We start from the raw sequence: 19,194 nt of genomic DNA on the forward strand, positions 1-19,194 counted from the left end.
TGAACGCTACTGCCCTCCCTCCTCAATCTCTGCGTGGACTGCCCAGGACCCCTCCCCAGCCTCCCATCTGTGGCTGTGAGCAAGGACATCTCTGGGTGCATGAGCAGAGCTGAGCAGAGCTGAGATGAGTAATTCAATGACTGACAAAAGTCTGAGGCCAACCGGGCACCCTGACCTCCTGTGGCTGGCATTACTCTAAGGTTGCATCATAAGACAAGCAGTGACAAGAGGGAACACTGAAAGTGGGAAGTAGTATTCCTAGGAATCTTTATGGTGTGCCCTCCCCTAGCCCCCACCCCCACCCAGCTGCAGAACATAGCCTTCCCCTTTCCGTGTCCTTCCTAACTTCCAGGACAGCTTTTCCTCCCAATCAACCTTTTAGCCTTGAAACAGCAACCCACGTTGAATGTGGCAGCAAAGAAACAAAGAGGAAGGTGTTGATTCTCACCCAGAAGTCTGGTCTCCTCAGGGTCCTTTAGAAACGCAATCCTTGCAATCCTCCTCAGGAGACAGGGCACCAGGGTTGCCAAGGGGACCTGAAATACCGGTTTGCCACAGTCCTCAATGAATCAGCTCCCAGGGCCAAGAGGGGAGAAGGTGTCAGTCACTCAAACCCTGCCTTGGCTCCGATTCTGAAGTGGAGAAAAAAGAAGCAAAGGAGAGCATCCGTCAGCGACAGGCAGGCAGGGGCATTAGTTAAGACGCTGGGCTCTTTGGCAAGAAGTGTTGAGGCTCTTTTGACCTGGACAGAGCCAGGACCTCGGGGCTGCTTGTGTCAGGATGTGTGTTCTTGCTCAGCGTCTAGGTGTTTTTTCCCCTCCCTCATTCCCTGAGCCCTGGCACTGGGGAGTGTGGAGTGGCTCAGCCTGTTGTAATCGAACATGTGAGTTGCTGCCCGGCGCGAAGATATTGCAGCAGACTCTTCATTAAAGGAGGCTGTTCTTGGATGCTAAGAATCAACTTCCTTGCCTGGGGTTGCCTGCTTGTGCTCTGGGCTGGGGGTGGAGTGCGGGGTTTGGTGGGAGTGTGGAGGAGGGCAAAGGGGATGAGCCCAGCCCAGCCAGGAAGTGCCCGGAGCACTGCCCACAGCTCCTATTTGTGAGTGAACAACTTGGCGCCCAGTTCTTAGGAGATGTGGCAGCTGGGACAGGGGACTCCCAGCAAACATATTCTCCGTGCACAGAAGGCCACTAGCTGTCATTCCAACCCTCAGACCTTTAGCCTCAACTTGAATGCTGCCTCTTGGAATTTCAAATGGTGCTCTGAATCTTAGGTTTTCTTTTTCTTTCTTTCTTTTTTAAATCAGCTTGTCTCGTGGTCCTGCTTCTTCTTCTTTTTTTTTGTTTTAAGATTTTATTTATTTATTTGAGAGAGAGAGACACAGCGAGAGAGGGAACACAAGCAGGGGGAGTGGGAGAGGGAGAAGCAGGCTTCCCGCGGAGCAGGGAGCCCGATGCGGGGCTCGATCCCAGGACCCCGGGATCATGACCTGAGCCGAAGGCAGACGCTCAACGACTGAGCCACCCAGGCGCCCCTGAATCTTAGGTTTTCTGATCACTGGGCACACTCAAGGGGGCGGGGCAGTCCTGGGGGAAATAAGGAAGGTATTCATTTGCCCCGTTTGTTGGCTCATTCACTCATTCATTCATCATACCCACATGTCTGCATTCACCGGTTCATTCATGTATTCATCCATTCACTTCTCCTTATGTTATATCATGTATTTTATGTATTAATTTATTCATTCACACTCATACATTTGTCTATTCAGTATTCATTCACTCATCTATATACTTATTGAATCGCTAATTCACACACTCATTGACATATTCAATCATTCACCTATGACTCATTCATGCCATCCACGCCCTCCATCAATGTGCATACAGTCACTTTGTCTTACATCCTTCCATCCATCCATTCATTCATTTCCAGATTCATTTATTCATAGATATGTTGCCTATTGATCTATATGTGCATTTGTTAGCTCTTCATCCATTGAACACTCATCCTAAGTGCCTACTCTGTGCTTGGCCCTGTGGAGGACGTGTAGGAAAAAGAATCAGGCACCCCTCTTGCCTTCAAAGAATCAAGGAGAGAAGACATGGTTGCGAGGAACCATAACACAAAGAGAAAGGCCTGGATGCTAAGAGGGGAGCTGGGGAACATCTGAGAGAGATACCATAGAGAGACCTGAGGAGCCAGGGGTGGGGGGTAGCTCGAAAACTGGAAAGACCCCTGGACTTGGATTCAGTCTCACTGACACCTTGCAGCTCACTCTGTCACTTAGTGTGGCTTTGCTCTAGTTAATTCACCTCTCTGCGTCTCAGTTTTCTTACCTGTAAAGTGGGGAGAAGGAATGTCTACCTCACCAGTGGATGGGAAGACTAAATAAAGTAACTGATGTCAAGTGTCTCACAGAAAAAAAAAAAATGTGCTCAGTAAATACTCATTTTCTTCCTCCTTCCCCTCTAAATTTCTTCCCCAAACTTTTGTCAGCAGGTTACTTTTACCTACTTTGGGGGGGGGGGAGCGGAGGAAGGGAAGAAGGGAGAAGCTGGTGAACCTCAGAGCTGGTCTGAGGGTTGAAAGCCAGAAGTTAATCCTGAGAGGTTTCTAGACCTTCCCCGCGGGGAGGGGGGGCGCAGCCTGAGAAAGGCTGAGAGAAACTGTCAAATATTCTTTCAAATGTAAAACCTGCCTGGTGAATTGGCCAAAGGAATCTATTAACATAGGATTTGCACAAACACTCTTCCTGAGTGAAAGGGGATTTTATTAAGCACAGAGGTGGGGAGGGGTCTGGCTGGTGGGGTGCTGTGTAGATCTCAGCAGGTCAGTGGTCCAAGGGGGAGGGGATGGAGGAGCGCACTCTCCTGTCCAGACCTTGTGTAGACGCTGCATGTATCTTTACAGCGGCCTCATGAGCCATGTATGGTTACAAATGAGGAAACTAAGAGGTTTAGCGGTTTGCTCAAGGTCACAGTGAGTGAGTGGTAGAAGCAGAATTTAAATGCAGTTCTATCTGATTCCAAAACCTCTGCTTTTATCCACCATAACATGCTCTCCCATGAAGGTTTCTACCCTCTGTGGACGTTTTTTAAGGCCCATCTAATTAGGGTTTCAACAGCCATTGTCTGAGGATTTCTTACTTCCTTTTCTAACGGAAACTTGAAATGTGAACAGAAGTAGGCCAAACCTTCAAGGGAATAAATGAAAATTTTTCTTTTAGAGTCCTATACAATACATGCATACAGTATATATTGTTTTCATTTTTATTTAAAAATATTTTTAGCAACGGGGACACAAAAATATGACACCAAACACAAAGGGCTTCATAGTTTCCCATTATGCTCCAAGGTAGGGGGCCTGGGTCTGTGGCTGTCTTGGCAGGACTGGTTTCATAGCTCAGGCCTGCGAGGAGAAATGAATAACGTGGCAGGTGCAGAGCTGCTATTCCGGATGTGTGACCGCGGTTACGGCAGGGACACAGGGCAGTCAGAGTCCTGGGCCAGAATCAGGGGGGCGGGGCCCGTGATATGGGCTACATGGTGTCCACCCCAAATTCATGTTGGAGTCCTAACTCCTAGTACCTTAGAATGTGATTGTATTTGGAGACAGGATCTTCACAGAGGGGATTTAGTTAAAATGGGTCCTGATCCAATCTGACTGATGTTCTTGTAACCAAGATGAGGCAATTAGGACCCAGAGGGAGACACCGGGGTGTGCTCAGATGGACGACCCCCTGAAGAGGCAGGGGGGGTGGGGGGGTGGAGGGGCACCTGGTAGCCAAGGAGGGAGACCTCTAAGAATCCATTCCTGTCCACGCCTTGATTTTGGACTTGCAACCCCAGAACCGTGAGAGAAGAGCTTCTGTTGTTCAGGCCACCTGGTCTGTGGTATCTGTTATGGCTGCCCTCACAGACCAGGGCAGCCAAGGAGCATCTGCAGTGGCCAGGGTGGCTGGGGGGCAAGGGGACTTGGGGGGTCAAGAACAGTGGCTGTTCACAAGGTGTAGGGAAGTCCTATGTTCATCACTACCACAGCCATTCTGGGACACAGCCTTGAACCCCCCCAGAGCCAGTGTGACAGGAGTCAGGAGGAAGGGCCTTAGACAGGGACTCTGAAGGAGAGGGGGGTGTGAGCTCTGTGTGGCTTCCCTACACGGGCTCAGATTTTTGAACTTGGAGGAAGTGTGAGGGGAAGACTCCCTAGTGAAGGTGGCAGACAAGCGCAGGGGCTAGCTTTATTCCCTCAGACACTCGACTAAAACCAGAGGACTCTTCTGTTTGTTTGAGTTTGCTTGAAGGACGCAATCGGGTGAAGACAGGGAGAATGGGAGAGAAGAGAAGAGCGATTGAGTGGCTGCCAAGTACGTGACAATAGACTGGAGAAAGCCCGGCTTGGAGTCAGTGGTGGGAAAAAGCTCTAAATTGGCCTGACGACCCGCAGGTGGTCAGGGATTGGCAGCTCCAGGTACAGCTGGAACCCAGGGGAGGGGGGCAAGTAGATCCCTAGACCCTCTCCCTCGCTTCACATTTCTGGGAGATTACCCTTCCTCTCTATCCCAGCAGAAACCAGACATTTATCTTCTAGAAAGGATGAGTGTTCAACAGTTTCTCTGGACTGAACGACTCCAGGTACAGTTGAGGCAGGGACCACTCTGAACACAAAGACATTGAGCACATATCTGCCTGCTGAAAGCCAAGGCCACCCCCATGCCCAGCTCCCAGCGTCAGGCTGTTAGATTTCCATTGTTGCTCTAATTACTAAACAACACAGATTTATGATCTTTCAGTTCTGGGCTGAACTAAATCAAGGTGGAGGAAGGGCTGGGCTAAAATCAAGGTGTCGGTAGGGCTGTGTTCCTTCTGGAGGCCCTGGGAGGGTTCCGTTTGCCTTGGCTTTTCCAGTCCTACAGGCTGCCTGGATTCCTTGGACTATGGCCTCTCATCACTTCGACCTCTCCTTCCGGAGTCACAGCTCCTTTTTTTCACTCTGAGTCTCTTGCCTCCTTCTAACAAGGGCCATTATGATTGTAGTGGGTCCCCTGGATAACCCAGCTTCATTTCCCCATCCCAGAATCCTTAACTTAATGATATCTACAAAGCCCTCTGTGACATGCCAGGTCACATATTCATAGGTTCTAGGGATTAGCACAGGGACATCTTTGGGGGACCATTAATGTGCCTCCCACCCAAGGCATTGGGAGGATCTTCTCTGGAGAACCTGACTAGTTCCAAGAAGAAAGAACTAAAGGGACCCACGACAGGGTTTGCCAACACAAAGGTCAGGCTGCTCTCCTCACAGTAACGCTCATGTTGACAAGCCCCGCCTGCATGCTCACCCATCTTTTCATCTCTACTTCTTAAATACTGGCTGACACCTAGTGAGCCTCAAGTGTGAAAAGAGGACACAGAATGAACCAAGTAAAAGGACTTCGAAGAGGTGGAGTCCACATAGGCAGCAGAAACATGCAAAGAAAAACTTTCAGGAAAGTTACACTCATTACGAGGGTTGGAAGACAAAAATGGGGAGTGCCCCCGGGAAGTAGAGAAAAACAAAAAAACAAAATGAAAAACCCCAAGGAAATGGAAAGTATGAGAGAAAAGGTAAGTCAATGGGAAGACAGACAGGAGATTCTCTATCTAATTAATAGGAATTCCAGAAAGAGAAGACACAAAAATGAGTAAGGAAGTCATCAATTAAATAGTTCAAGGGACGCCTGGGTGGCTCCATCGGTTAGCGTCTGCCTTCTGCTCAGGTTGTGATCCCAGGATCCTGGGATTGAGTCCCGCATCGGGCTCCCTGCTCGGCGGGGAGCTTGCTTCTCCCTCTCCTCCCCGCCTACGCTCTCTTGCTATCTCTGTCGCTATCTCTGTCTCTCTCTCTCTCAAATAAATAAATAAAATCTTAAAAAAAAAAGAGAAAACTTCAAGAATGTCTCCCGGAATTGAAGGACACAAGTTTTGAGATTTAAGGGCCCACCGAGCGCCTAGAACAATGGATGAAAGTACACTCACCTGAGGCACATTATTGCAAAATTTCTATTCTAACACTGGGGACAAAGAGATCTTACAAGTTTCCAGAGAGGAGTTGGATCCAGACCAGGGATGAGGAATATGGAAGTCTTTGGATTGCCCAATGGCAACACTGGGAAATGGTAGACAGTGGAGTGACGCCCTTCAAAATCTGAGGGAAGTACAGTTGCACAACCCCGGGGGTTAGGGTACCAACTGCCTCTCCCCCGAACAGTCAAAAGTCTGCATATAACTTTTGATGCCCCCCAAACTTAACTATTAATAGCCTCCTCTTGACCAGAGCCCTACCAATAACAGTCAATTAACACATAATTTATATGTTTATGTATTATATCCTATCTTCTTAAAATAAGTAAGCTATAGAAAAGAAGACATTATTAAGAATCATAAGACAAAATATATTTCTAGTACTACGCAGTATTTATGAAAAAGATCCATTTATAAGTGGCCCTGCACAGTTCAAACCAGTGTTGTTTAAGGGTCGACTGTACTTCCAACTCAGGATTCTATCTGTAGGGGTGGGATGAAGATCTTTTTGGACATTCAAGGCTTTGAAACATTTTCCTTGCCATGTACCTCGTCCCAGGAAGCTCCCAGAGGATGCCTTTTCCCCCAAACAAGGAAGTGAAGCAGGAAAAAGGAAAAGATAAGAACCCAGAAATAGAAGATCCAACAGGGGATTGAGGAGAAGGCACTGCCAGGGAGGGAGCAGTGTGCTGGGTGTGGAGAATGTCAGTACAGACTAGAGAAGGTCAGAAGGTGGCAGGTGGGAGTCTACATCCTGCTCTCAGCCTGCCTGGCTGAGGGGGATGGTAACGGCTTTCTCCATCGGTAGATGAGTCTAGAGTTAGTTTTGCTGCCAAAGATCCTGGGAATAGTTTTACAAGGTGAGTCTGTACCCAACTGGCCGCATTCTGTCAGCATTTCTCCATTCTTCAGTCCTGTTTTTACTGATCTGCCTCAGTTTCCCCTCTAGCCTTCTAGGTCCCTGATGCCCCACATTCCCCACATTTGACTGGGACTCTGCCTCCTTGTCATCCTGTCCAGCTGTTGCCAATCTTGTCCCCACAGAAGAGCTGGAGGCGGCTTCTGAGGCTGCCAGCCATGCTGGGGTGACTCACTGGGGACCAAGATCCTGCTGCTTGTGGCTGAACTTCCCACCGTCTCGTTCTGCTACTTGCCAAGGAGCAAGCCATCTCTCTGATGCCCTTTGGCCAACACACAGGGTTATCCTCTGCAGATGGGTCTCTGCCAGTACCTATTCTGCATTGTCCAGGCCTCTTCCTTCACCCCATGACCAAGAGTGCTGGTTGGTGGGTGAGCAGGGACCAGCCTGGTCCAGACAAAGACACTCGACTCCCACTGTTGCCTGGCTATACCTTCACCCCTCGTCTTCCTCCAAAAAAGCACATTTGAACACCAGAGACAGAGAGAGAGAACGAGAGAAACATTTTTTATAGGTGTAACCATGAATCTGCTCTAATTTTAAAAAGTAAATCATTAGCAAACATCAATCAGATGGTGTTATGAGCTATTATTAGTAAAAATTACTTACACTTCACTACAGATCATGACATACTGCTATAAAGAGTGGACAATCACTGGCTTATTGGAAGGAGGTCAAACATCCTTCTCTATTCCTCTCTTCCACAATGTTCCCAGAAAGACACCTATCACTTGGAGAGAGGATTGGGGTTGTAGAGCGATATTCAAAACTGCTAGTGGAAATCAGTTTCAAGGAATATTCATTGCACACCTGTCATGCACCAGGCTTTGAGCTGCAGGCTTTAAAATACTACATCTGATTAAATCAGGGAGATGGTAACAAGCAGAATTATTATGAATTATAACCCATAAACTGTGCATCATGGGCAAGTCCCTCGGTCACCCTGCCTTTTTTGTACCTGAAAAATGGGAGAGACGTTTTTCAGCCCAGCCTACTGTATGTGGTAAAGGAACTTACAACGCTGCACGAGCTCTAGAGTCCCTCACAAGAATTGCTGTTGAGATTGTTCTTCCTTATGGAACAGCACGTTATAGGTTTTAAAGCATTTCACATCCTTTATGTATTGCATCCTTTCCGCATTCCAGGGAGGTAGTCCGGGATTACAACTTTTCTGTATTTTTGGCAATGCCATCAAAAAGGGGAAAGTATGACGTGGACTGAATGTCATCGGCATTGGCATTTTGAATCTACCAGGCATGACGTGATTATTTTCACTGTAATTTTTCCCATTTAGAAAGTGTTCTAAATAATGACAGAACATGAGTCCAGTTGGTCTGTTCTCTCTGGCAGACTATGGACTCTCTACCAAGGACGGTGTCTTTTTTTTTTTTTTTTAAGATTTTATTTATTTATTTGACAGAGAGAGACACAGCAAGAGAGGGAACATAAGCAGGGGGAGTGGGAGAGGGAGAAGCAGGCTTCCCACCGAGCAGGGAGCCCGATGCGGGGCTTGATCCCAGGACCCTGGGATCATGACCTGAGCCGAAGGCAGACGCTTAACGACTGAGCCACCCAGGCGCCCCATGAGCCACCCAGGCCCCCCCTCCAAGGACTGTGTCTTACTCAGCTCTGTGTCCCCAGATGCTAAGCTAGCACCTGGGAAAGAGGTGTGCTCCTGAATGAATGTATGAATGAATGAACGAATAAATGAATAAATGAAGGAACATATTCCCATTCATTCCCATAGAGGAGATGGCCCTGGTGTCCAGGCAATTGCTAAGATCTGAGACTGGACTACCTCCCAAAGTAATGGATACAAGATAAGAAGTTCCCAGAATAAAAACTGGAATTGTAAACTGGGAAGGGAATAGATTAAAATACATATGTAATTTAAAAATATGAACATATGTAGTATTTAATTAAGATCAACAATAAGCAAATGAGAAGCTGTGTCTATGCTGACATTTTGGTTCTTACCGTAATTTTTGATTAACTTAAATTTCCTCCTTAGCCTCTTGACATATTAAAGGGGTTTTTTAAAAGGAAAGAAATTCTGAGAATTGGCTTTGCAAGTGAAACAATAAACACACACAGTTTTCCACTTTATTATATTTAAATGGTATCATTTTTACTCTACTTCAAAGAGCAATCAGCTGCCATTAATTAAGTACTTCAGCATGGAATTAATGACCAATAGTAGGATCAACACAGACTCATCCCCTACACTGCCAGTCTCCAATGGACCTTTCCATCTGATTGACATTAGTGACCATATAGCAAACAATAGCAATATTTCACTAAGGCCTGGAGGCTAAAAGTGTGCTCTGGACTGTTGGTTAGAGGATGTGCATAAAGAATCATTTTCTCCCACCATTTAAAGCCTTTTCTGGACTAGATTTTTTTTTCATCTATTAAATAGCAATGAATGTAATTCAGCATCACGGGAATGAGCCATTGCTCATTTAACAAAAGTTCTTGTGGAACCAATCACGTGCCAGGCAATCTGCTTGCTGCTGGGGAAACAAAATTGGACAAACTCTGACCTCAAGGTTCTTACAGTGTAATCGTGACAACAGGCCCATAAACCAGAGGAAAACAACTTTGTTTGACATTTGAAAAGGGAAAAACAAAATGCTAAGAGGGGTAGAGGAGGGAGGGGTTGCCCTCATTCATACAAGTTGCGGTTTTGTTGTTTTTCTCATTTGAACCTGGTGTTGAGGGAGTCATATCTAATTCCCTGTAGCCAGAGCGATCTTTCCTAAGTGAAAATCGAGGATCGTGTTGCTGTTCTTTTAAAATGCTTCCATGTGTCATGTCCATAGCCCTCTCTGGACTCTCAGCCCAAGAGGCCATGGGGAGACTGGGTTTGCCTGGCTCACCTCTCAAGACTTCATGCTAATCACCTGGTTTCAAGCCAAGTAGGGACTCAGGTTTATTTGTTGAATACATGAATGCAGCAGACAACTAGAGACATCAAGACATGTCCATAAAGTTTTAAGATGTTCTCTTCCTTCTCTTCTTCAGTCCATGTCCCCCCCTGGGTGTGGTTTGTAGAAGCTCTACATGCAGAGCTGTGTAGAGATTGAGAGCATGAGCTTTGGACCCCATGAGATCTGGGTTCAAGTCCTGCTTCCCCTTTTCCTAACTATATGACTTTGAGTGAGTTATTTAACCTCTCTCAGCTTCAGGTTCCTCGTCTATAAAACAATAGTGATAATAATTAATAATATCTGCTTAAAAGGGTAGCTAGGAGGATTACACATTTATGTATATTATACATGTATGTATAAGTCATGTATTAAGCGTTCAGCAAATGTCGGTATTATTTTTTAAATTCTTCTCCAAGTTAAAAACAAATTCCAAAGTTTTTAACATTGTTCAAAACTGTGGGGTTTCTTCCCTCTTGGGGACCAGCTTCTCCCAGGCGGGGACTCATTTCTAAGCCTCTCACAGAAATCTTCAGGCCCAGCCCTCTTCTTCCATTACAGTCCAAGGGGTATTCACTCTCTCCCACTTGGCCATTCAGCACATTCACCAAATTTGGCCCAAAATGACTCAGGATTATTCCCAAATTTCAGCAGGAAAGGCCAAAGACTCGCCCTCCCTGAGAACCAATGCTGTGTCATTGACAACTTGGGGTGGGGGCAGAAAGGATACTTTCTAGAAGGGAGCTCTCATCATTGGCTACAAGGACTGCTTTTTAATTTGATCCTTTCTTTAGAAAAGGTTTGTTTGCTTTATTGTTATTTTTGGTGGTTTAAAAAATTTTTGTCTCTTTGGTCTTACAATAGATTTCTGCAAGGAAAAAAAGTAATGGTGTGAAAAATGTTGGAATGTGGGGAGCCTGGGTGGCTCAGTCCTTAAGCGTCTGCCTTCGGCTCAGGTCATGATCCCAGGGTCCTGGGATCCAGCCCCGCGTCGGGCTCCCTGCTGAGCGGGAAGCCTGCTTCTCCCTCTCCCATTCCCCCTGCTTGTGTTCCCTCTCTCGCTGTCTCTCTCTCTCTGTGTCAAATAAATAAATAAAATCTTAAAAAAAAAAGTTGGAATGTTGGAGATTCGGAAAAGACACTCTTTTTTTATATGTGACATTTGATATTTGATATTTGCATTTCTGAACAGGTCTGGGGGGGGTGGAGATATACAAATCACTAGGGGACAAAACAAGGAATATGCATGCTTACCCTACTTTGAAACAGGGTCACCACTGATCTGAAGAGTCTGGTTTTGTAGTTTTGAAGCAGCTGTGTAACTAGACATGGTCTGCGTGTATGCACCATGCTGGAAAAGATGCTGGGAAACCAAAGGGCCCTAGCCCTATATCTGTCTGCTCTCCTGCGGTGTTGTCTTTGAACACATGAGCTCCCCTTTTTGTGTGTCAGTTGACTTATATTTGTAAAGTAATGGGGTCCTTCATACACATCCTTTTCTCTACCAAGGACCCTCTTTTCATTATTTTCCCCACAGGACCCCATTTCTTGTAAGACTTTGCCTACTAAACAAACAAGATTAGGAAGCTTAATAATGAGCTTGTGCAAGGGGTACTGGAGGCAGGCAAATTATCCAGGAGGCAAATGAGCCTTTGGAGGGCAATTCCATCCCAATAGCAGAAACAATCCCAGTAATAATTCCAGTTGTACTAACTGTGATCATTTATTAGGAGGTTACTGCATGCCAGGCTCTCTATACACATTGTCTGATTGAACCCTTACTGCAGTAGAAGGAAGGGGCCATTATTTCTCCATCTTACAGGTGAGGAAACTGAGGCCAGGGGAGGTAAGGTATTTGTCTGAGGTTACATAGCCATAAGGGTCAGAGGAGGGGCTCAACTCCAGTCTCTCTGACTCCATGGCGTAAGCTCTGAACCTCTAGACTCAACTCCCGTTCAATTCCAGTAGAACAGCAGCACTTGCGTAGGACTCAAGTTCCAAAATCAAGAAGATGTGGAAAGCTACACAGTTACCACTGTCCCTGAAAATCTCGTGAAACCATAAGTGTGGCATGATGCTCACATTACAACTGAGACCAAACACGGAAGCAGCATCATGGACCCACCTCACATCTGTTCTGGGCACACCCTGTTGGCAGGAGGGCAGGCAGAATTGCTGTCCTTTTAAACATCTTTATATTGTATTTTATTTTTCCTTTCCACTTTCTCTTTTTTTCCCTCCTTTTCTTTATTGAATAGATTTAATTGAAATTGCTTATATTAGTTTCTTATTGCTGCTATAACATTACCACAAACTTAATGGCTTAAAACAACACAAATTTATCTTACAGTTTTGAGCTCAGATATCTGAAATGGGTCTCACTGGGCTAAAATCAAGATGTTGGCAGGGCTGTGTTATATCTGGAAGCTCCAGCTCTAGAGGCTGCCCATACTCCTTGGTTCATGGCCCCTCATACTTTCAAGGCCAGGAAACAGCAGCACTCAGACCTGGGCTCCTACTTCCCTGGGCTCCTTCCTTGACTCCCCTGACTCCTTTCACCTGTGCTTATATCAGGCTCACCTGGACCATCCAGGATAATGCTCCCATCTCAAGATCCTTAACTTATGCACACCTCCAATCACTCTTTTGCTGTGTAAGTTCCGGGCATTAGGGTGTGGACATCTTTGGGGAACCTTTTTTGCCTACCACACTGCTAAATTAAATGCATGCACACTGGGGGGGGTGCCTGGGAGGCTCAGTTGTTAAGCATCCAACTCTTGATTTCAGCTCAGAGCCTGATCTCCGGGGTACGGGATCAAGCCACAGTCAGGCTCCATGCTCAGTGGGAAGTCGGCTTGAGATCCTCTCCCTCTCCCTCCCCCTCTTCCCCTTCCCCTGCTTGAGTGTACTCTCTCTCTCTCTAAAATAAATAAATCTGTAAAAAAAACATAGCAAGTGCCCACTGATCTACTATCCAACATTGACTATTGTCAAACATTATGTTTTACATACACATTCTTTCTTTAGAAAATGAAATATTTGTGATTACATGCAAATCTTGCTGACCCATGAGCCACTTTGACTCTGCCCTGCTCAATTTTGGGTTGTTGTGTCACAGAGGTTAAAAAGTGACACTTCGGGCGCCTGGGTGGCTCAGTCATTAGGCGTCTGCCTTCGGCTCAGGTTGTAGTCTCAGGGTCCCGGGATCAAGCCCCGCATCAGGCTCCCTGCTTGGAGGGAAGCCTGCTTCTCCCTCTCCCTCTGCTACTCCCCTGCTTGTGCTCTTTCTCTCTCTGTGTCAAATAAATAAATAAAATCTTAAAAAAAAAGTGACCCTTCTTTTCTTTGTTTCTGCTAAAACTCTGTGAGAAAGTATGTCCTGTGTTGCTAATTCCAAAGTGAAGTGTGAGACCCATAGAGCTGAGATTGGTCAGATGTAGTATTCATAGACCCCAGGCTTTAAAGAATCATAGTGGCCTAGGGAAAATTGGGGAGGATTTCTGGAGTGACCCCTCAGTGAGCTTCGAGCCCCAGTTTTGCCCTTCATGTGTCTAGCGGAAGGCTTCCATGCGGCCACTCAGAGAATTCCATATATTTCTGTGGAGCATGGAATACACTTTGCCCTAAGCCCCAACTCACACTATATAAATCTAAAGGGTGCAGTACTGCACAGACCGGGGAGCAAAGGTCCAGTGCTGGACCTGGGATAGCTGCCTTCCCAGAATTTCTCAGCACCAGGAGTGGGTTACCTGAGAAAGAGCAGGCCCAGGTAGGTCCACATGTTGACAATGAAGGGCACCTGAAGGGGTCAGGGATAGGCAGAAAGAAGCTGCAGGTGATACCTAGGGACTGAGAAAGGGGTCACAAGTAACCATTCAGAGGAGGAGTCTTTGCCCGGTGAAGAGAATTGCAGGGGGCCCCCCTTCCCCCACCTTAGCACGAAGGCTTCAGAAGCAGTGAAGAGAGTGCCCTGTAAGAGAAGATTGGCCAAGCCAGGTGCACCTTCACAGCCAGTAAGGGCACCGTTCAGGCAAGAACTGCCTGCCCTTCACTCTCCTTTCCTTGCTCCAACCCTGATAGCCCCTGCCCACTACAGGGGGTCACCCTGAAGCAGGTCCAAGCCAGGGAATGGAAGAAGCTATCACTTTAAATGAACTTGGACATTATGACTATCACATGGACTCCTTAAAGTAATTACTGAACTGAGGCTTTTTTTAAGTGACAGAAATGACTGGAGGCCTTTTGGTTACCCAGTGGCGGACCTTAGATTTTTATGAGGGGAGAGGGTAGCTTGAAGTACAGAGCAGGTTGAACAAAGCTAGTTTTGGATTATCCCAGACATCCTGCTCAGAGGATGTAATGTTAATGACTATGTATCATCAGGCTCAGAAAAAAGCCTTTGTTCATTTCCAGGTTCTTGTGGAGTGCTCCATACTGGCTTCTCCCTGTACTTGCTCAGGAGCCCTCAAAGTGATTTGGGTTTTCTTGGTGACGTGTCTTTCTTGTAGTGTCTGCCGCTTAAGAATTCTGCTCTTTGTATTTGGTCTTCGGTCTCACTGCCTCGGCTTTCTGTTCATCTGAAGTGTCTTGCGGGGCATGAGCATCAGACGGCTAAACAGGAGGGGTGGCGGGGCTTCGTCACGTAGGGCAGTGATGTTTTCCTGGCTGGGTTCTGGTGACACTGGGAATGCCTTGAAAGCACTCATCATTCATGGGTTTTCAAAATGGCAGTGCCTGGGAACTCACCTACAAGCTGTCCTGATTGCCTTTCCAAATAAGCTGAAGATGAGAGGGCCTTAATACTTGAAGGAAAATAAAAGTGTGCTCACTGCCTTCTCCAGGGACAAGGATTCTCTCTGAGGCACTGTGGATGTGCCTTTGACTGGAGACTTCAGGGAATCACAATGAGGGAGGGACAAGAGAAGGTTCTGATGGTGCTGAGCCCGATCCTTGAAAAGCACGAGGCTCGGCAAGGAAGTGGCAGAACCCATGTTTATATCCAGGCCCATCTGGTGGTAAAGCTTGTTGCCTTTCTCTCACCCTGCTTCCTTGTGTCATAGGATTGGAAGGAAACCTCCAGTATAACTAAACCAATCCTTTTGTTAAGTGAGTGAGGAAACAGAGGCCCAGAGAGACAAGGGATTTCTCCGAGCACCTGGGTGGCTCGTTTGGTTAAGGGTCCACCTCTTGATTTTGGCTCGGGTCATGATCTCAGGGTTGTGAGATGGAGAGCCCTGCATCTAGCTCTGTGCTGGGCGTGGAGCCTGCTTAAGATTCTCTCTCTCCCTCTCCCTCTGCCCCTCTGCCCCACCCCCACCTCTCTCTCTCTCTCTCTCCCTCTCTAAAAAAAAAGAGAGAGAGAAGAGAGGAGATTTCCTGAGTGATTTGCAGGGTCTAGAAACCAGGTCTGCTGATTCTCAGGATGGTGACCTTTCTCCTCTCTCTTGGGCCAGGACGGAGCCACAGCCTTCTTCTTCCCTTCCTTCCTTTACATTTGCATTAGATTTTATGTGAAACAAGCAACACTCCGATATGGGAGGCAGGATGGGAGAGTGAGCAGAGTGTGGAGTTCGCATCAGTGACAGTACCCACAGAATAGTAACAGCCAACAAAGAAATGGCACTTACTGGGTAGTGGGCACTGTTCTAAGAGCTTTACATACAGAAACTCACTCAGTGTTCTAACAACCATAGGCGTTAGGGATGGTTATTATTTCCCTTCCCCAGATGAGGGACCTGAGGCTTGAAGTGCTGCGCTCGGTTATGGAGACAGCCACTTAGGGAGACAAAGACTAAGATTCTGGCCTCCAGGAAATAATCCAGTCCAGTTCAGTCCAGTTCAGTCCAGCCTGGGCCGGCGGACCATGCCCTGGTGCCCGAGAATAGGACTATATCCATTTGGAAAGCATACATTTTGTTTGTTTAACAATCAGCCTTACCCTTGGAGAGCTACACTTTAAGGCCGGTTTGCACAACTACAGAGGTCTTGGCTTCCGGCTCTGACTCCACCCGCTCCGCGGGCTCTGACCCCCCCCCCCCCCCCGCGCGCGCTCCCCCCCCCCCCCGCTCTGCGGGCTTGGGCAAGTTACCTGTGCCCTCCGAGTCTCAGTCTCCTCATTTGTACACTGAGGACAATGATAAATAATCTGTCTGTAGGGCTGTTGTGAAGATCTGATGACTCGAAATGGAACGCTGCCAACTATGCCAATGAATACCGCAATCTTCAAGGCGGACGGGAACTTGCTATCCAGCTGTCTCTCCACCCAAAGCGGAGGCCTCCTCTCTAACCTTCCTACTGAGCGTAGGTATGGTCCATACCTTTGCACTTGTAGTGATAGGGGCACCACGCTTGGTGCTCAGGTTGATTGTGGGCAACCACCAGCAAGCAGTGTTCAATTCTTTTTCGAGGACATGCATGGAAACCCCAGTGAGGGTAGGAATAATAACAGTAGTGACGGTGATTATAACAACGGTGACAACAGTAATCTTACTGAGTGACTGCAATGTGCTATACAAGACTGAATGCGTTGTCTCAATCCTTGTGACAACCCATCGGGTAGGAAATAATTTATGCCTATTCTTTTAAAGATTGATTTGCTTATTTTAGAGCAGGGGAGGGGCGGAGGGAGAGGGAGAGAGAATGTCAAGTAGACTCCGTGCTGAGCGTGGAGCCCGACGTGGGGCTCGATCCCACAACCCTGAGATCATGACCTGAGCCAAAACCAAGAGTCACAAGGCCACCCAGGTGCCCCTATGTCTACTTTTAAGATGAGGAAACTGAAGCTCAGAAAGGTTAAGAAATTTGCTCAAAGCCCCAAAGTCAATATGTGATGTAGAAACAGGAGTAAAACCCAGATTTACTGACTTCAGAACTTCTAACCTCAGTCCTTGGGATTTCGAACTACCCACAGGAAGAGGCCAGACAGGTCATTTGGATGATGCCCCAGGGGGGCAGGTATGACTGTGGTGAACTGTAGACCTCTTGCCCCATTTAAATATGGTAAGTCTTGTCAGCTTCAGCTCATGCTGCTGAGGATAGTGGGAGGAATGCAGATAAAGAGATGCTAAATCTCATTTTGTAAACAAACCCAAGAATTTCAGTATTTTAATGTGAGATATATATATATATATATATATATATATATATATATATATATATATATCATGATTTTAAAATGTTACCTGAAAAATTTTTGAAATTCCTTATGACTTCTCTGACTTCGAAGTGCTATCGCTGTCCTTTAAATGCTTATTGAAATGAGTCTCCTGAGGGCTGTTATTCTGCCCCTTTCTCTCCCATGCAAATTCTCATATTGCAATGGACATGACAGAGAGGGGCTTATTGCCCAGAAAACCCTGCATCCACTCTAAGCGTCTGTTTTGTGAACACTGGTCCTGAACAAGGGAACATGAACCATTACTTAGGACTGGTTGAGGGCCCTACTGCTGGGGTTGAGAATGGGGGCTGGGGCGTGTGTGTGGTGTGTGTATGTGTGTATGAGAGAGATGTGGAGGTGGGTCCTGGGAAGCTGGAGGGGTGGTGGCCAGTGAGGGGAGCAGCTCTTCAGTTGCATTCCCAGGAGGGAGGGAAGGAAGGGAAGCCTAGTGGTTTATAGGATCCCTGCAGCCACCAGGGACACGCCCCTCTCCCTGCTGTAGCCCTGCCAACCCAGGAGAGCAATCTAACCCTTTCTCCAAAATCTCTAGGCAAAACAGATTTCACAAGCTCCCGGAGGAGTACCGTCTCCTGGCCCATGGCCCAGCTTCCAGGCGCTTTCCCAATCCTGCTTGCTGAGCAGTTTAACCTCGAGACCCCTCCTGGACTAATTAAAATAATTGTAAATGTGTCAGTTATGGATTGACTTAAATCATCCCTTAGTCCACAAGAAGGATTTGAGGGGTCTACAAGCGCACAGCAAGGACCATATCCTGAGGAGCTTTCACACGCTTTCGTCACTTAACCCCCACATCCTTGGCTTCCATACCCAGAGCCTGGGGGCCAGGCGACTGGCCCAGGGCACTTAGTGAACAAATGAACAAATGCTGGAGCTGGAAATTCCATACTGGCCTCCTGACTTTGATACTAACGCATCGTTTCCTGTAGTGTTCCACTCTTTCGGAGCAAGGAAGCTTCGTTCTGAAAAACGAGGAGGGTAATGCAGCGGCCCTGTCCCCTCCCCCCAGCAAAATCCGGAGCATCAGCAGTGCACCAGGAATAAAACAAAGCAATCCCAACAGCCCACTTCCCAACCCCTGTTCAGGAACTTCTTCCACAGCTCTTTAACGGCAGGAATTACGGTCCACAGAGGGCCTCTGAGGATATGTTCATACCTCCCACAAACGTTTCAGCCTCTGCCCCATGTCTCCCTAACATTAGATCATAGGCCATCCTGGGCCACCGAGTTGGACTGTTGCATCAGCTGATTTTATAGTTTCTTAGTTTATGTTTTATAGAATTCCCCCTCCCCATAATTGAAGATGTTTGATATGCTTTTAAGATATCAATATAAAGGATTTTTTTTTTTTTTTTTACTTATGTTTTATTTTGCTTCAACTTTCCTGGGTATCTGCAGAGAAAGTTTCCTTTTCCCTTTCGAGTTAAAAAATGTATATAAATCTCTCTGGTATTTATGTTTTCATGATACTTGCAAAATTCCTAGGGATACTTATAAACCCATGTTATAGCAGGGCTATGTTAAGGCAAGGTGGGTAAAGAGATGTTGGCACATGGTTGCTTATATATTGATCTTTAAGGTTTAAAAATATGTATAAATCATATGTGATGCCTCTGATGGAATTCTCAAGTAATGCTTGGCTGGTAGAAACACTGGGATCCTATAGGTGTCACAAAACCTTAATATTTATTAATATTAATATTAATATTTAACAATATTTAAATTGTTCCTATTTTGCAGTGGTGCAAACTGAGTCCTATTACAACCAAATGATCTGTTTTAGGTTACACAATCAGCTGTCTTGACAAAAGCTGGCCAGAACTGTGCAGTCAGGCTAGATGAGGTTTGAGGGTCACTTTCCTGGATGGCGATACATAGCTTTCCTTTCAGACCACTGACTGCTCTCCCAAGCTGGGTTATGTGTCTCTGATAATTTCCATTCTTGAAGAGTAAGGGCCTTTTGTTACGTAATCTTATTTTGGTGGGTAATGTTGGGATGGGGTCTAAATCTCAGCATTTTTGGAACTCGATTAAAAGCTATAAGGTCTCCTTCAAAATTTTCCCAAGGAGGGCATATGTCCCTTATGCAAATAAGACTGTCTCCTCTGA

At 46.6% G+C, this 19,194-nt stretch overlaps 1 long non-coding RNA gene across 1 annotated transcript; it reads left to right on the forward strand.

Annotated features, from left to right (window-relative positions):
- Positions 1 to 5,160: 5,160 nt before the first annotated feature.
- On the forward strand, positions 5,161 to 16,458 carry LOC112840745 (uncharacterized). The gene is made up of 3 exons (XR_012374480.1): positions 5,161 to 5,609; positions 16,067 to 16,215; positions 16,319 to 16,458. It is a non-coding gene; the product is annotated as an uncharacterized lncRNA (long non-coding RNA).
- Positions 16,459 to 19,194: the final 2,736 nt, after the last annotated feature.

The sequence above is a fragment of the Callorhinus ursinus genome, unplaced genomic scaffold, assembly GCF_003265705.2.
Source record: "Callorhinus ursinus isolate GAN/ISIS: 27379988/994484 unplaced genomic scaffold, GSC_fseal_2.0 scaffold35, whole genome shotgun sequence".
Lineage (NCBI taxonomy): Eukaryota > Metazoa > Chordata > Mammalia > Carnivora > Otariidae > Callorhinus > Callorhinus ursinus.